At 41.1% G+C, this 19297-nt stretch overlaps 1 long non-coding RNA gene across 2 annotated transcripts in view; it reads right to left on the bottom strand.

Moving 5' to 3' along the window:
* Window positions 1-298: 298 nt before the first annotated feature.
* The window catches only part of LOC133478267 (uncharacterized), a 250615-nt gene continuing 231616 nt past the window's right edge, over window positions 299-19297 (bottom strand). For both annotated transcript variants that reach the window (XR_009788637.1, XR_009788638.1), the window contains one exon: window positions 299-781. This is a non-coding gene — a long non-coding RNA (uncharacterized LOC133478267). The remainder of the gene's footprint in view (window positions 782-19297) is intronic.

Below are 19297 nucleotides of genomic sequence, written 5' to 3'. Positions count from 1 at the left end.
GTCCCAAGCTGAGGCAAAGTAGAGTCAGTATTTTACACGTTGTAATGACCTGCCCAACCTGGCTCTCTCCCAGAACCCTCAAATCGTGTTTTCCAGGGTGAAGATGATAAAGGAATCAGTAGCAGATGGTGACTGTGCCCATACAGAGCAAAGGTAATTAGACAGCCTGTCATGATGCAAAATGTGCTGTTGGTTCAAGTAAAGTGGAGAAAATCGATTCGGTGACAGATCTGCTGAAAAATTCATCTCAATGCTGTTCCTCAGACTCCCGCATAGAGCACAACAGATGATTGAATTTTCTTCTGTGATTAGTGACTCTTGGACAGTCTCCAGTAACACAAGAGGAGTATGTTGTCTGAATACAACAGAAGTTTAATATTAATATATATTTTTAAAACATTTTTATTAACCAATATATTGTTGCAGTCAAGTGGAACGCAAGCACGACCAGATCTTAGAAGTTTTGTATTCTTTTCAAAACATCTAAAGACAAACATAATTCAGAAATACGTTCTTCATTAGACAATTACACAAAAAAATTGTTTGATCATGTGTAAAAAATGTTTTATCAAGTGTGAAAAGATGAAGAAAATACATTTTATTGGTTTACTGGTTGGCGGGTGGAGTGGCCCTCTCTTGGGGCCTGGTTCAGCGGGACTGGGGGACCGTCCTGAGTCCTGGATGCTGTCTCTCCGACTGGATCACCCTTGGGATGGCGCACTAGCTCGGCTCCCCTTGCGGGTGGACGGAGCCGAAACACAGCAGTCCATACACCAGTTGCCTAGCATTCATGTGAAATGGTAATGGTAAGTACAGCATCTTATTTTTTATTTGAATGTATTTTAGTTTCTTTACACGAAGTGTTAACCTTTCCTGTTACGGTCAGAAGTATTTCGCCGTAAATTTCGACTTTAACGGTGAAATCCGACTTACGCGGAAAATAGCCAGCATAGGAACGGAACTCGTTCGTAAATCGAGGACTTGCTGTATATATGACGAAAAATACACACCGAGGGACTCATACAAAGCCACTATTCTGCATGACCATGCAGCTAAACAGGAGTTTTTTTTTTAAAAAAAGGGGGGGGAAAAAAAAGACTTAAATTGGAAATTTACAACAAAAAGTCATAATATTATGTCGTAATTATTTTGACAAAAATAAAGATGAAACTTTGCAAGAATAAAAACTTCATGTTACAAGTGATTAGTTGAGTGTAAAAGCATAACATTACAAGGAAAGATGTAGAATATTAAAATTTTAAATAATACAAGCATGAACGTGTACCTGCCTTAATCTGAGGGCTGTTGTCAAATTATACTTCAGAATAAGTTTCAGTAACAATATCATTACAATATTTAACTATTCAAATGGCTACAAATAGTCAAAATAGTGTCATTATAGTATGAGATGTATACTTGGGCGAGTACAACTACAGGTCAAATACAGTGTAATGCACGTACAGTATATAAGTAAATTAATAGATTAAGTGAATTGAAGTAAACAATGAAGAAATGTAGTGTAAGCACTTTCAAAGAAGAGCTAGCTAAGGGTGATTTGTAATGCTTTGAAATGACATGAGGAAGTTCTGCTGTGTTTTATCTCCAGAGAACTTCCTGTGTGTCCCTGAGCAGACCAAGATGTGGTTTTGAAGTCCGACAAAGATATATCCCTCCAGTGTTGTATTACAGCTACACTAACTCAAGTCAGTTGACGGCTTTAAATGGTCAGCACTGTGATTTACGACGGGCTAATTCACTACGAACATAACAAAACCACACTGACAAAAAGCGCTTCAGTAGTTTCAGTCTGGGTTATTTTGTGTTTTATCTTTGCATGAAGTAAACACATTTGCTATGTGATTCATGGCTCAGAAATGATTATGATATTATTGATGCAGGCCTTGTTTTCTTGACGTGTTTCAGTTGGACGTGACAATCTAGGTGGGAGGGTTGCAGGTCGTTTCTGGGTCACTCAGCGAAACATGGGCCAAACTATCTCAGAGTGAAAAAGTGGCCAAATATTTTCTTAATATTTCCCCGCCGCTCTGCATAAACAGACGTGTGGCTCCGGCAACATTTTTCAGTCCTCAGCCATTTCTAGGACGAGTGCGCACCCCTGGGAGTCGGCACAGAAACCCACGCTATCGCATTTTTAGATTGTTCACCTTTTTTTGAGAGTCAACTGGAGCTGCTTGAGTTCTGACAACAAAATGTAACAAAATACCTCGTGTGTTGTTGTTGTTGTAGCAGCTAACAAGCCACAATGTTAATTAGTGTTTAAAGTCTATGACATCAATTAAACCAACTTAAATATAAAACATATGAAAAAAATTAATTACTTGTATACTAATAGTTGAGTCTATCGAGTGCCTGCGCACCCATCATGTATGAAGTTGCAAACCTTTTGTGAGTTGTCTGTTTTCCAAAATGTGTCTGTGGCCACTTCGGCTAATTTACAGTATATGACACCACAACCACACCCAAGTTTCTCCACCCATGACTTCGAAGCTAGGCTTGGCCAAGGGCCGCCATTTTCAAGGGATTGACAGACTATGCGGAAAAACTATAATGTCAAATATCCATGCAACCATTTTCTATACTGTATATTCTGCTCAGGATCACAGGTGTGCTGGAGCCTATCCTCGCTGATTTTGGGTGAATAGCGGACAACACACTGGACATGTCGCTTGTCAATCGCAGGGCACAAAAAGAGACAGACAACCATTCCCAGCCACATTCATCAGTGCTGCCATCATCAGGGACATCCATCCATCCATTTTCTGTACCGCTTATCCTCACTAGGGTCGCGGGCGTGCAGGAGCCTATCCCAGCTATGTTCGGGCGAGAGGCGGGGTACACCCTGAACTGGTCGCCAGCCAATCGCTGGGCACATATAAACACACAACCAGTCACACTCACATTCGCACCTACGGGCAATTTAGAGTCTTCAATCAACCTACCACGCATGTTTTGGGGATGTGGGAGGAAAACCGGAGTGCCCGGAGAAAGCCCACGCAGGTACTGGGAGAACATGCCAACTCCACACAGGCGAGGCCGAGATTTGAACCCCGCTCCTCAGAACCGTGAGGCAGATGTGCTAACCAGTCGTCCACCGTGGCGCCATCATCAGTGCCATATAATGTCAAATAATAATATAAATAAACTAAAAGGGACTCGAGGACGCTTAACAATAAATCATGGGGGTAATTCTACTGTTCAGTTAGCAGTATCATGTTAGCTAGCATTGGCCACTGGCTGATAGTCGGCTGGACTGACAGAACAGCAGCTTGATGGATGCTTCCAGTACAGGTTCGACAGGGAGGCCCCATGTGGCCTTGATGCCAGAGAAAGCAGGCTGGTAAACTCCTCAATATGATACAGAGAAAGGTCCGGATCAACATTGGCAGTGGTGGTTAACAGCTGATCAGCTGAGTATGGTTAGCTACCCAACTAAACGTGTGATATACAGAATGTATTTGTGATATACAGAATGTATTTAAAAAAGGCAATACCTATGTATCACAGAGTCAAAAGTGTAATAAAATGTCCAATGGGAATGTTGGTATTTTTACAGATTGGGGACATACACACCACTAGTTCCCAATATGGGTCTGTGATGTCAGGATTGTGGTGTGGAGTCTTCAATCAACCTACCACGCATGTTTTTGGGATGTGTGAGGAAAGCGGAGTACCCGGAGAAAACGCATACAGGCATAGGAAGAACATGCAAACTCCACTCAGGCGAGGCCGGGATTTGAACCCCGGTCCTCAGAACTGTGAGGCAGATGTGCTAACCTGTCATCGCGGTGGTGCCACATCTATTTAATAATCTCATCAAAAAACAACTGACTGACTAATAGTGAAAAAAAAACCTGGAGAAAGGAGCGTAACTTGGGGCTGTCATTTTATTTAAGGCTTCATGAAAACAAATAAATAATTTCAGAAAACTAAAAAAAACACAATTTGATTTTCACAGATAGGTATTTGCTCATCTCTTCTACACTTGCACAAAGTCAATATATGCTAAAAAATATGCCTTTGCAAAGATGATAATGTTACATTTTTTTTTATATTAATGGTTGTAGTTTTCAGTGGTGTACAACTACACTGCATCATACTGTTTAGCTGTTTTTTTTTAAATTTGGTTATCTTATTTAGCTGTACAAAATCAACATGATGCAATTTATCTTTACAACACTGCAAGCTACAACTAACAAACAATGCAGGTACTAGGGGTCCGTGGTTAACAATGGACTTCTGTTCCTACGGTGGCAACATAATCTGAATTTGTAGGTAATTCGGAACGTGCAGTAGTCTATCACCAATTTACGCGAAGGCAGTAGTAAAGTCATAATTTCAGTAAATATTAGTATGAAAAACACTGCTAGGCCGTAAATAACAATCAAACCCGACACGTCGGAAGTCGTTTCTATCGTAAACCGTATACCTAATGGTGTCCAATTTAAATGAATTCATAACAAAAGAATTTCTCCTATAAATAGCCACACATACATCCTACCTTTCTTATGAGTGTGATCTGATCTTGCTTACTGTATAAAATAGATCATACGTATATGGCCTATTGGAGGATGCTTCTTGAGTTCTTTTTGAACTGCTTCGTCCTCCTTAGCAAAAAATAATTTTACTTAATAACGTTTGATGGGTAAGAAAACAAATAACTCTGAACTCTTTTGTTCCCAAAGAGCCAATGTAAAAACCCAAATAACAACTGACTTTAAAACTAGATGCACTGAATGAGGCTCAGTAAAGCTTTAATGAGAAAGTGCCATGTTTGTACAGTAAATATCTGGAGGAACAGGAGATCATCAATTGTTTACAGACTATCTGACATGTCGATAAGCACACAAGCCATAGTGTTTCCTATCAGCTGCATCTACAATCTCATTTACTACCACCAATGCTGCCAGAGTGGATGAACTGAGTCAAAATGAGCCAGTGAAATGAACATAGAACAAAGTATGTTTTTCTAAGTTTAAATGGATCCCTTACATTGCGAATGCATGTAAGTTGAAAGTGTCTTGACATGGCGCGGCAAATGAGTAATATCCTATCTGTGTGCAGCAGGAAGTGGGGCCCAAGGGAAGGAAACGGCCACTGCAGGGAGGATGTCACTGACCTCTGTGTGGAGAGAGTCAAGGCTCCATCTTGAAGGCCAGCTGACATGTTAGATATTAGCTCACATCTTAAACTAGGGCTATCCACAGTATTTAAAAGGGACATATTATGGGGAAAAAAATTACTTTTTAATTGCTTGTAAAGAAATTGTTGGGTCTTTGGCATACCTGCCTACCCATCAAGTGTAAAATTACACTATTCTAAATTTTGCCAGCCATCTTGTGATATCAAAAAACGTGTCCACTGCATGCGCCACGTACATAGATCCCCACACACTAAACTGACAAGTGTAATACGGTGGCTTGGTGGTGAAGCGTTGCTCCTATGAGTGACAATCAAGTGTGACTGTGTTCACAGAGGGTGACTATCTCCTACTCTGACTGTAGCTTGGAGGGGGCTTAGACCCTTTCCACACGGAAACGTGTTGAAGCGTATGCTGAACGTTAATAAGACACCTGGGAACTGTTGAAAATTAAATTGATAATTTACGTAAAATGTATAGGTATTGACAAGTGGAATTTGCTGGCTTTGCAGTTTGCACTTGCTTTTTTTTTTAGACTGGGGCTCGGCTCCTTGTCGTCATAGTAACAAATGCCGCTCTTGTGCAGGCATATGATGTAGTAGGGAAATGCGGTGTGAACAGTGGCTCCCTTGCATGAGATAGGACCGTAACCTAGAAACAAGCTGACTTCAAAGAGACTCTTAAGAGAGGGTGAAATGTGTACTAGAATTCTTTCTCCTTGGGGTGTTTTGATGAAAGACACCTGGAATCTAAAGCCAGTTTCCAGGTGTCTTTCATCAAAACAAAAACAAAATTGTGAGGGGAAAAAAAAGCCCAATAATGTATGTCTCTGTAAAATGTGACACAGAGAAGCAGATGAAACAGTCACAGTCAAGTGGGCCGACATTAGCGGCTCACCTAGCTGAGGAGAACCCCTCCACGCTACATGAATCCTGTCATAAAGGTAAGGAAGCAACCTCGCCGATTAATGAGCCTTCGAGACGGGATGAAACCATTTGCTTTTTATTATCCCGTTTTGTCCTGGCGGTTCGCAGAGCTTGTTTTATGTATTCAGCTGCCTCGCTCTCGACAAGCATGCGGAGCCGCTTAAACAAACCATCAACGAAAGCACAGCTGCAACAACAAGCGATCGATCGGGAGGCAAGTTAGCGTCTGAACACAGCGCCGCCGGCACGCTGGCTTCAGCAGGTGGGGTGGGACTTGTAATTTGCCGCAGAAGGGCTTTTGTGCCTGCCCGACTTCACAGAAACTGTAACTCGCGCCTCCCCTGATAGATAGCCATCAAGGGTGATAGAACGCGTGTGTTTGGGAGGGATTCGCCGCTGTATAAACAATCGACTCCCCACCTTCCACAACATCTGGGAACTCTCAAGTACCGAAGCAGAAACAAATAACCAGGGACTTGTTAGTTGCTGATTAGGTTTTAAACAACTCATCATGACTCGTGGAGCTCGGCCTGCCGCAAGAATACTCGAGGAGAGAAAATGATTTAGATTCCACTTACTGCGGGAATGCTGAGAATCACTAATGCTGTACCAAAAGACTTTACTTTTACTATCATTACTGCATCACACAGTATTCGACAAGTTATTTGGATTTTTCTGCTTCAAAATCTGCTAAACAGCTGAGGGAGTGGACAACTCAGATTCTTCTACTTTTTTTATTTGTTCAGTTTCAGTTTTGGTGTTCAACTCTGGTTGATCAGTTCAAATCAGGTTCATAACCTTCAACACAAATAACAACAGAGGAGAAAAAAAAAAGATTTCACCAGTTCATCAAATGATGTTCGACATCTTTGAAGTTGCATGTGATTTGTGAGAGTTCATTCTTGAGACTAAAAATGTAAACAAGTTTAGCCTTTTTGGATAAAGTTGATTTAAGTTATTTCATATTGCAGTTATTCATGCATAAATAAATATAAATTTAAAACAATTATGTGTGTGTGATGTCATTGACATGCAAAGTAAGCATATAATTAGATCGTCATCCCTGTAATTGCTAACACTGCCTACCAAGTGGGGTGTCTGTGATCATCCAGGTCATCTTATCCACACAAGTTGAATTGAGGCAACTGGACTCTTCTTGGTGGTTGCAGACATTTCACCGTTAAGTCAAAAGGCTTCTGCAGTTCTAAATCTTAGATGTGGAGTTCCCCTACTTAAGCCTCTGGTGGGTGTGTCCCCTTGGGGTGGTCACATAGGGATTGTTGTTTCCAGGTGTGGCTGGCTTTTTAATTTAAAACTGAAACAGCCTTTTGCATTGAAGGTGAAATGTCTTCAACAGCCAATAAGATTCCAGTACCCTCGATTCAACATTTACGGACTACCAAGGGGGCATGGTATGAAATGCTCTAAAGTGCTGTCATGCGCCATTGTGTTGTTTTATATTTATGGCCTATGAAAGATTTTCATAAAATTGACTTTCCTGCTGCTTTAGCTTAGGTTAGTGCTAGACTTGCGTACAAATGCAAGTTACGTCGCCTGCGTATGAACACAATTCCGTCATAAACCGACAACACCCTGCAATCCATTTCAGAGGATGAACATGAGCATCATAAAAGCTTTATTTCTTTCGAAGGCAATGTTCGAAATAATATCTGTTTTAACTGCCATACACATTTTACAAAGAAGTTTACCACCATATGTAAAATTGACTTTTTTAATAGCCTGAATGCAAATACTTGGGTCTCTGGAGTGCCTGACCACCTTTCAAGTGTGAAAATACACAACCAACTCAACTAAATCATTAAAATGTGTCTGTGAGAAAGCCGTTTGCAATACTGCAGACGTGTGACATAGATCACATGCTTCTGCAGCATGTGCCACAAGACAGCTTAGTGATGAAGCGCTGCCGCCACGAGTGAAAATACAAATCAATGATTTTACTTTCTTAATGCAGGACTCAGTTTTTCATAATTCATATCTTCCGCTGGCATTTGGCCTGTCAACAGCATCTCACTGCATTGACTTTATGAGCAAATTGCAATTTCAGGTATTAATGCTCCTCTGCTGGGCAATAAGGCAAATGGAGCAACGGCTTCGCTGAGTGGGCCCTGCTGGCGTCACAATGGCGGCAATCTGCCTGTGCTATTTACTTTGCTGAATTCTATGTTCTCGCTCCTCCCTTAATCTCCTCGTTCAAACAAACAAGCAGCATAAGCATGCAGATTCTTGTCCCACCGTCAGTCAGCTCAGACATGTTTACCAGCTCTCTTCTTGAGTGATGACTGGCCACATTATCATTGATACTCTTGTCTGTGACAGTCTGAGGTCTGTGTGGGGCTTTATAAGTGAAGTCTAGACCTCGATTTGGCTTAACAAAAAATGGAATGGGGAAAATGAACGTTGGGGGAGCGCCATCCCCCTTTCATAAAGTGCATATGTTTGATCAGTTTGCATCAAAATTTCTATGTACTGTATCTGTGTCAACAGATGCCAGGAACAAAACAGTATTGTCTCCAAGAAGGATCAAATTTAAACAAAATCCACAAAATGTTGTGGATGGATGGGACATGAAGAAGGAAAATATTAATAACTTATTCATTTTAGAGCAGATCCAGGACTTCATTTCTGTTTTACAAAATGTTTTGGGGGAGGGGGGGGGGCATTTCTCAGTAAACACAGCATGACTGGTAGTTGTATTTTGTTTATTCATTCCTTACTATGGCCTATTAGAGGTTTTCTTGGTTTTATAGTGTGTTTTATTGTTTTTATCTTTTGCAATGTCACAATGTTTTATATCCTATGGGTGTTATGAAAAATACAGCACTTTGGTCAACGCTGTTGTGTCGAAATGTACTATAGAAATACATTTGGATTGGAAGGTTCATTGAAGACGACAGTAAATTGTCCTTAGTTGTGAATATGAGTGTTGTTCGTATGTTTCCTGTGATTGGGTGGTGACCAATACAGGATGTAACAGCCTCTAGTCCGAAGTCAGCTAGGATAGGCTCCATCCTACCCATGCCCCAAATGAGGACAAGAAGTTTAGAAAATGGTGGGTGGGATGGATGGATGTATTGGGCTATAAAATCTAAATTGGTTTGTTTGATGTCAGTCTTCACTCAGGGATAGCCATTCTACTGAATTTTCCTAGATCGACTATGGGGTTTTTACAGCATTAGTTACTTACAGTAATCAACTAAGTAATATTTAAAAATATATATATATTTTCAGGGGGTTCAATCCCCGGCCCCGCCTGTGTGGAGTTTGAATGTTCTCCCCGTGCCTGCGTGGGTTTTCTCCGGGCACTCCGGTTTCCTCCCACATCCCAAAAACATGCATGGTAGGTTAATTGACAACTCTAAATTGCCCGTAGGTGTGAATGTAAGTGCGAATGGTTGTTTGTTTTTGTGCCCTGCGATTGGCTGGCAACCAGTTCAGGGTGTACCCCGCCTCCTGCCCGATGACAGCTGGGATAGGCTCCAGCACGCCCGCGACCCTAGTGAGGAGAAGCGGCTCAGAAAATGGATGGATGGATGGATTGATGGTTGTTTGTTTGTATGTGCCCTGCGATTGGCTGGCAACCAGTTTAGGGTGTACCCCGCCTCCTGCCCGATGATAGCTGGGATAGGCTCCAGCGCGCCCGCGACCCTAGTGAGGAGAAGCGGCTCAGAAAATGGATGAATGGATATATATTTTCAAAGGGATAGGAGAAATTCTCCTGTTTTGATATCACGTATGTGTTGTATGCGTCTTGTTGTTCTTCAGACTGCAAACAAGTTGAGACCAAATCACCAGCGCTTCGGCTGTTTGCGGTGAAGTGTTGCACTCCATTTAAATGAATTTCATCAATAACTAATCCTGAAAAATACATTAGTATGCCTATTGCTAATTCATCTTTTTACTCTAGTGCTCGTCCTCATTATAGTCATGGGTGAGCTGGATTCTATCACAGCTGACTTTGGGCGAGAGACAGGGTTACATCCTGGCCGGGTTGCCAGCAAATCACAGAGTGGATAAACAATCATTGACGCTCACATTCATACCTATGGACAATTTAGAAACTTTAATGAACCTAATATGCATGTTTTTTTGAGTACTTGGAGAAAACCAATGCGGGCGAGGGGAGAACAGAAGCTCCACATAGGAGGGCCAGAGCAGAGATTCAATGTCTAATCCCCAGAAGTATGAGGAAAACATGCTAACCCCGATGCCACCTTGCTGCCATTGCTAATAGTACTTATTCAATTTAACCACAGAAATTAGAAGGAAACACCAACATTTACAGCCTATTAAGCTATGATACATCCCCATTACTTTTGCTCATTTGTAAGACCCCACCCACCAGCTTCTATCTGTTACACACACACGCACGCTCACACACAGATCACACAATCATGTCGGCTGCTGCTGAACTTTTGCACTGCAGCATGGTGCAGGTTCTGCCCCTGCAAATCCGGTTGCTAGACAATCTAAGCCAATTACAGTACGAGGGCAAATGGTTAACCTCCGTAATATACATTTCCTTGCCTCTTTCTGTGAGCTTGCTTGTCATCCCCCCCCCCCACCTCCCTCCCGGAGGAGAGTTATGCACCAAGGCCCAGTGTCCCGGGCGACCCGGTTTGAATTGGCTCAATTCATTAAGCCGGGACCCGTGCACAAGCCCGAGTTCACACGGGGAAGACGAAGCAAACAGCTGCCGCACATTCCTGATGGGAGGGCCAGGCAGATGTCCAAAGAGAATCAAAGGGAGAGACGGGGAAAGTTTATGAGCCAGCGTTTGCCAACCTCAATGAGGAGCTCTCCATCGCCTCCTCAAAGACAGGCTGCAGCTGGCAGAACTCAAGGCCTCCATCCTGTTTGGGTCTCCCCCGGCTCTCCTACAACACTTACAACACTGCAACAACTCAACATGCTGACAACATCAGTTGCCTCCTCGTCGCTCTTTATCTGAACTACAAGCACTTTGGCACAAGACGCCTTGTCTGGCCGAGGGGTGGGGGGCTTCATTAGGTTCTGTCCCTTTGAGTTGCATCATTTAAAGGATACAAATATTCTGTGTTTGTGAAAGACAGAACTTTCTAACTAACTAATATTCTAGGGATGTCCAGACGACCTTTTTTATGGCCCAGCCACTTGATTTTGAGTACAGTATGTGCTGAAATCAAATGTCGATCCGATACAGCGGCAATGCATTAGGAAGGAAAAGAAGCACATCAAAATTGTAGAAACTGTCTTATTTTTTATTGTACATGAGTAATCCTGGCGGCACGGTGGACGAGTGGTTAGCACATCTGCTTCACAGTTCTGAGGACCGGGGTTCAAATCCCGGCCCCGCCTGTGTGGAGTTTGAATGTTCTCCCCGTTCCCGTGAGTTTTCTCCGGGCACTCCGGTTTCCTCCCACATCCCAAAAACATGCATGCTCGGTTGATTGAAGACTCAAAATTGCCCTTAAGTGTGAATGTATCCGTGCATGGTTGTTTGTTTATATGTGCCCTGCGATTGGCTGGCGACCAGTTCAGGGTGTACCGCGCCTCTCGTCCGGAGTCAGCTGGAATAGGCTCCAGCACGCCCGCCACCCTTGTGAGGATAAAGCGGTATAGGTAATGGATGGATGAATAATCCTGCCATAAAAACTTTTAATAAAGCCAAGTAAACTAATACACTCTTTGTTAGCATATAAATGGTGCAGCACAAAATAATGCAAACAAATTTCATTTAAATATCCTGTTTTAAATAATCTATAATCTAAAAAAACTAAAATAGCAGACATTCCACCTACTTAAACACAGTCGTTTGGGTAATGCAGTTCTCTTACTGTGTATCGCAGAAGCGATGCCATCGGGCAGCGTCTTTGTAAAGGATGCCACTTGATGATTAAGCATGCTAAATAGATGGTCGCATTTGATATGGCTCCTTTTTCCCCCCCATTCAAAAGTATAGTTCAAATAAATCAGTGATGAGAGGCTTAGTTTCTTAAGATATTTCTTTGGAGAAGGTGCTATAATTTGTGCTGGCCTTCAATTCAGTGGGGGTCCTATAACAAAAATGTACCACACCTGTCTAGTATACCCAGTTCGCAATTGGTGCCGATTGGGTGAATTTTCTCAAAGGATTCTGATACAACCCTTGGAAATGGGAAAAATCCCACCCAAAACGGCACTTTTCACATAGAATGACTACTGAGCTTTTTTGTGGGGGCGCAGGGCAGAATAATAATAACAAACTATGTGTTCCTCAAATCTGCGGTTGGCTGGCAACCAGTTCAGGGTGTACCCCGCCTCCTGCCCGATGATTGCTGGGATAGGCTCCAGCACTCCCGCGACTCTTGTGAGGATAAGCGGCTCAGAAAATGGATGGATGGATGTGTTCATCAAATGACCAAAAGTTGAAACCTATTAATGTCAGTGCAACTCCAAACCAGTGTTGGGCTGTAGTGGCATTACTAGCTTAGCTACATTCTTAGGAGTGTGGTCATACCCTCGTTGTTTTCAACACCATTTAGCTTTTCAGTAGTGAAGCATCCACAGAATACATATTTCCCCTGACAGTCCTAACCCTTAAATGCATCTATTCCGTTTGACGTCACGTATCCTCCTGCTGAACTGGTGCAAACTGTCTGATAATGCAGCGGAGCAAGACAGAAAGCACACAGCTGGACACAACGGCAGAGGAGAATGCACATACTTGTACAGTAGATCTCGTGAGTCCCCATGGCCATACCTTAAATTCATGTTACTTTTGGAGTCCGCACAGAAAATTTACTGAATACGTGCCGGTATTTATTGTGCAATCCAAAAGGAAGCTCTGGTTAACATCCAAGACTATTTACATAATTAATTTGCTATTTGATAACTGAAAAAAGGGAATGTAAGAGAGAATGATGACCACATCTGCCACTATAATAAATTTGTTTAGTAAACTCTTCAGTTATGTTGATGATAACACATTGATGTCACCAAGACAGTTATATTGCAGCAGGAGTAAGAAGCATGATTATCTATCTATTATATTATTTTAGATTCATGTTATCATTTGTACCACAAAAGTACATTCCCAAAATTCTTCAAAAGTAGTTTGAAAGTAGCTCCACCTAAATGAAGTAGCTTTTATGTAGTTCAGCTCCTTTTGTCATTTTATTGTAGCTTCTTCACTTGCTATATTTCTCTGGTGGGTAGCTTCAGTGCAGTAAAGCTTCATTTGTTGTAGAATAACTTGTAGTTTAGCACACTACATTTTCCAACGGGCTTGCCCAACTCTGTTCCTAATGTAAAAGCCTGTCCTGGAATCAGTTAGCATCCCTGTGAAAGTGTCAGCGAGTTCCTTCGCCGACTGTTGCTTTAGCCTTTGCGTGACAGCATGTCCTTTCAAGACAAGTCAGTGCCTCCAGCGCTGCTCTGTGCTCTCATTCATCACTTTACAAACAAGGGGCAGGAGCATGGTCATGCTTGGACCTCTGCCTATGTGTGTGTGTCTGTGTGTGTGTGTGCATGATTACCTTTACCTCCTTTAACTCCACCACCTCATCCCTGGCCCTGTTTCACCACTAACGCACACACACGCACACATACACAGACAAAACCACACAGCAGGGCATCAGCTGTAATCACAGTTGGACATCATTTATAAGACCATTTGAGGTCTGTTTGTTATTTTTGGTCAATAAAAAACAGGAGAGGAGCATTTTGTGTGTGTGTGTGTGTGTGAAACATCGATTGGGTTCATAAATGGATAACCAGGATGGTTATTGTTACTCCTAATCTGTCTGCTTTGTGTGTTTGTGGACTTTTTTCTCCTAACTCTACTCTACGATTCGAGTCTCCAAAAACATACATTGAAATAGATGCTTGTATCGCAATATATTTGTATATCAAATCAATATTCCTTATTAAAACGACTTTGTAATGTGGCCTAGTGAATGACAAAGCTCTGACTCGAGCTCCAAATGGCCATTTACCACAGAGTTAGTTCAATGTGAGTGTTTTCTGCGTGTCGTTGCGGGTGTTTTCACTTTGTATTTGTATGTTTGACTGTTGGTCCCATTCAATAAACGGCTGAAAGTGCATCAGCGATCACGCTCCTTGTTTTATTTCACGAGAGTGGCTGTCTCTGAAGCTTGCTCATAATTAAAATTATGTCTCGTCGCACAAAACAAAACACACGACGTCTCGTAAATTCAAGGTACCACTTACTGTATATAAGACTAATGTTATTAACGCTATCATTCGTAGGGGCCGCATGGAAATTAAGTGTTTGTTATTATTTTTTCGACAATGAAATCGCATTTTGGGGGACATCAACATGCACAAAAACCTCAAAAACTTTGCACGTGTATATCCTGGTGAAAATGTTCATATTTCAGGGGTCTAAATTACATCCCAAAACTCATTGAGTAGCATCCCACTGGAAAGTGATATATATATATATATATATATTGTCCCTGATACCAGTTTCACGTCCATCATCAATCTCACAGATCCATGCTTAAATTGAACAGAGAGATTTTTGGTTTGATAGAGCCATTTTGGGCAAATTCTAAGGCTTGTACTTTGATGAACTCCTATCAGGGAAATTTGCCTAAATGAGCACCAATTAGAAACAGGTATTCTATACAGATGGGTGATGCTGAATTGTGAAGCTTTTTTTTTTTTAACTAAGCCTTCTAATATGGGCAAAGCTGAGCATTACGTTTGACAGTCATTTACAGGATTCACAGTGAAAAAGGGCGCGTGAGGGGTTCATGGCTTTAATTACTTTTTTTTTTTTTTTTTTAAAGGCAGAACCCGGTTTTGATTGTAAAATTATGTTACCAGTGGTTTAATGACTCCTGCCATTTAGATGGTTGATAGCTGACAAACACTGTGGAGAAGTCATGTCTGCCATTAGGTGAATTCTTTTTTCTTTTTTTTTTAAAATAAAATGCATTTAAAATGTTTTATTTACAATAATGGAATAAATAAATAAATAAATAAATAATCATCCAAACTACAGGATACTCCCCTCCAAAATGATGTCTATGTGCAGTTTCTGATTTCGGTTTGACCTGTGAAGAGAACATTTAAACGTTAGCGGTGTAACCATCATGAAAAATAAAAAGGTTGGTGAGAAAAACAAATCAGAGCCATTGCCAATGAAGCCGTTTTGCAAAAAATTATTCGTGCCTTGACTTACGAGTTTAATTTGTTCCATGACTACGTTTGGAACCCAAAACACTGGTATATTATCTTTCCCCATTGAAATTAATAGCAATGGCAATATTCCGTTCAAGCCCCGCATTTTTCCCCTTTTGGTGTGCATGCCTTGGCCGCCAGGGGGCAGTATCATACTGAAATACAGACAAATGAAGAGTTTCACAACTAAGTGAATCAGGAAACTACAGTAATATTAACCGTTTTCTGCAAAGTATAAGGAATATTTGCCTATAAGTATTGTCATATTGTCTGTCTACATGTGTTGCTACCATTTTATTCAAATTTACAATATTTCTATATACTATTCGTCAGCCCGCCATGTTTCAGTTTGTGTTAGCATTAAGCTAGCAGACTTTCCTAAAGCAATTATGTAGTTGTACATGCAATTCTCTTCATTTTATGTTCAGCTTTACAGTAAACTTCAACTGGGAGTGGAAATAAAGAGCTAGAAGCAATTTTTTTCCAAGACTATTTAACTATCTGCCAAACTGCTGCTTGCTGTCAAGTTTAGTTCACTGCCACCATTTAGCACTTGTATCTCAAATAAGTCGGGTCACTCGTACGTCAAAGTACCACTGCAGTTGTAACAAATGTATAGAAGAACCACTTATTATTTTTCAAAGTGGAACTGTTCATATGTAACATTTTTATTTTGTGAAGAAAAAATAAATAAATAAAATAAATCACAGGTAATGATGGAACCAGAAAACTATTACATTTTTAATCTTGCGCACCACAGTTTGTGTCCTTTTGGTACAGTGCCTAACCAACATTTAATGAAGCCTGTTGCATAAACATTCCTGCCTGGTTACTAAATGGAATAGCACACCTATGAGTGATCCTCTGGGAAAAGTACAAGTGATAAAACTGTAACTGTAAAACGCTTCAGGATGGGACAAACTCCCCTCCAGGGGGAAGTTCCTCTGCAGGGCTCCAGGTAACACAAGCCTCTTAATCACACATGACCCGGCAGCTAAGAGAAAGGCAAGCAACAGCATGGGGCCTCCCATCGCGGTCCCGCCCTTCCGACAACATGATTAGCTGAGGCGCACGGCACGCCTGCTCCCCTCGCCATGTTTACAAACACTGGCATCGGCGGCATGCCGGTCCTTTTATTTTAGGACGTGTCACAGTTTAAACTTAACATGATAATTCCACACTGAGCCAGTGCTTTGTAGTGTAAACATTTGACAAAACAGGGCAGCGGCGCTTTATAACACACGACTGATACAACATTTCAAAAATGAATTTTTATCTCCTCAATGTCAATATTAGCATTATTTGGCCTTAATCTGTCCATTAAATAATTCATATTTTAGTGCTGAAACGAAATTTGAATGAGTTTTTTTTAAATAAAAAGGAAAATGTTGGGAACATAATGAAAATGAATATGGTTAATTAACTATATTTAAATTTATGACAAATGCAAAAAAAAATGAGAATGAGTTACTAATATAACATATTTTACATAAACATTTTAACAACTTGGTGATCGACTGGTTAGAGCGTCTGCCTCACAGTTCTGAGGTCCGGGGTTCGATCCCCGGCCCCGCCTGTGTGGAGTTTGCATGCTCTCCCCGTGCCTGCGTGGGTTTTCTCCGGGAAATCCGGGTTCCTCCCACATCTCAAAGACATGCGTGGTAGGTTAATTGAAGACTCTAAATTGCCCGTAGGTGTGAATGTGAGTGCGAATGGTTGTTTGTTTAAATGTGCGCTGCGATTGGCTGGCGACCAGTTCAGGGTGTACACCGCCTCTCGCCCGAAGATAGCTGGGATAGGCTCCAGCACGCCCGCGACCCTAGTGAGGATCAAGCGGAACAGAAAATGGATGGATGGATGGACCGGAAATGCGCTAAAAAGCATGGGAAAAACTAAAAGCTTTAACTGCTTTTAAAGCTTTTAACCTGGACTTAAAAAGATGCACACTTGAGGTTGACGTTACTTCTGTTAGCTATAGTAGGACGACGTGCTGCCTCTATGTGTGGAAATACAATCTATGATTTTACTGTCTTTAAGGGGTCTGTTCATGGCTGCTCTTGTTTTGTCACACCCCGCAGGCAAGGTCGGCAGGTTGAGCAGTGATTCATTTTGTATGAGACAGGATCACCCCCTCGAAAAAGGCTAATTTCAACAAGTGAAATGTATGCAGGAATTTTTTACCGTTGGGGTATTTTAATAAAATCATATCACAGAAATGTTATTTAGACAGCTCGGAAATTGAGTAAATAATGCATTGTATGTCTCATTTATTGTCCGTCCATAGATTGTGTGTAAAGATATTTTAGGATAAACCTTGGCAGTAAAATACAAAGTGCATTATACTTACTGTTGAATAAATGATGAACTGATGGACATTTATAGTGTATTATGACAAAGTTAAATCTAAACAATGCTCAAGTATCCGTTTCTGGGGATCAAATTTCAAAGTTCACGTCTTCACTTTTCGTGAGGGGCAAAGGCTAAATTGGAGGGTTTTTAAGACCTGGGGCAGTCTATCCATTCGTCCGTCCATCCATCCACAAGCTGGAATGCAGAGGGAGCCTTGTAAATTAGAGGTCCTAATGAAAACTCTCTGGTGTCCAACTGGAGCAGTCATCTGGTTAGAATCAATGGGTTATTCTACTAATTTCCCCACAGCTCGCTCAAAGCCCTCCAGGTCTAATTTGGAAGGAGGGAAAGTGCATGTTCCGTTTTACACACCTGAGCTCTGGATTAAAGAGCCTGAAAAACTTCAAGCAAAGGTTGTTTTTTGAAAATTGGTTCACTTTAACGGCTCGTTAAGCTGCATTTCCATTGGCCAGTTGTAAATAAATGTCAAAAGAGCACAAATTCAGTACCTGAATTATTAATTAATAATTAATAATGCTCAGACGTTTGACAAATGTATAAGTGACAATTAATGTAATTTGTAATTTTAGAGAATTTCTTCTTGGGGGGGTTGGTTATATGAAAATGTTTTTTTTAAATTACAATTATATTCTTGGAAAAAATGCAACTATTCTCAGAAGATTAGGACTTTTTTTCAGGGGGGAAAAAATGTTCTCATCGGGTTAAAACATTTTTCTCAAAAATATAGGACTTGAATAATACATATATATTCATAAAACACTGTTTTTATAAAAACTATGAATTTATTGCCATAAGACTTGATTAAAAAAAATATTTTTTTTTAATTTAGAAAAATCTAACCTAATTCTGGATCAATAAAAATATAGATGAGTGATTTTCAAAGTGTGGTATGGGTATCCCCTGTGGTACACTGGCTCTATCTCGTGATAAGTGAAAGAATAACCAAATAAAAACAACATAAAAAACATTTAAACGAAACACAATTAAACATATTGGAATGAAGCTTGTAGGTATGCACAAAGCCAGTTTAAGCTTATTTTTTTTTACAGTACATTTTTCACATTTCATGTACAGTGCAGTAAATTTTTCAAGTACCGTATTTTCACGACCATAAGACGCACCACCGTATTAAAAGGTGCAGTCTCAGTTACGGGGTCTAGTTCTGTATTTAACATACATAAGGCGCACAGTATTATTGGGCGCAGGCATGGTAAAACATACGCTAGTATAAAACAGACGGTAGCATGCATGCACGCTAAAACAACGTTTTTAAAAAGGCGGCGGGAGCAAAACTGAGTTTGGTTGTACTTTATTGAAGTATTTAACCATGTACTGACGTTATTTTTTTTATCAATCCTCATCCACAAATCCATCAAAGTCCTCATGTTCTGTATCCGAAATGAACAGCTGGGAAAGTTCGCAATCAAACACGGCAGGTTCAGAAATGTTGCCGGCTTTTACGAAAGCTCGAACAACAGTGCAAGCAGACACGTTAGCCCAAGCATCCACAATCCATTCACAAATTGTGGCGTAACTCGCCCGGCGCTGCCTCCTCGTCTTAGTAAAGCTGTGTTCGCCATCTGTCATCCATCGCTCCCACGCCGCTCGCAACTTCATTTTGAACGCCCTGTCCAGCGGTTGGAGTTCATTAATCCAT

The sequence above is a fragment of the Phyllopteryx taeniolatus genome, chromosome 5 (genome assembly GCF_024500385.1).
Source record: "Phyllopteryx taeniolatus isolate TA_2022b chromosome 5, UOR_Ptae_1.2, whole genome shotgun sequence".
Taxonomy (NCBI): domain Eukaryota; kingdom Metazoa; phylum Chordata; class Actinopteri; order Syngnathiformes; family Syngnathidae; genus Phyllopteryx; species Phyllopteryx taeniolatus.
Note: the sequence above shows the minus strand (reverse complement) of the source record. Positions and strands in the feature narration are given on the sequence as shown.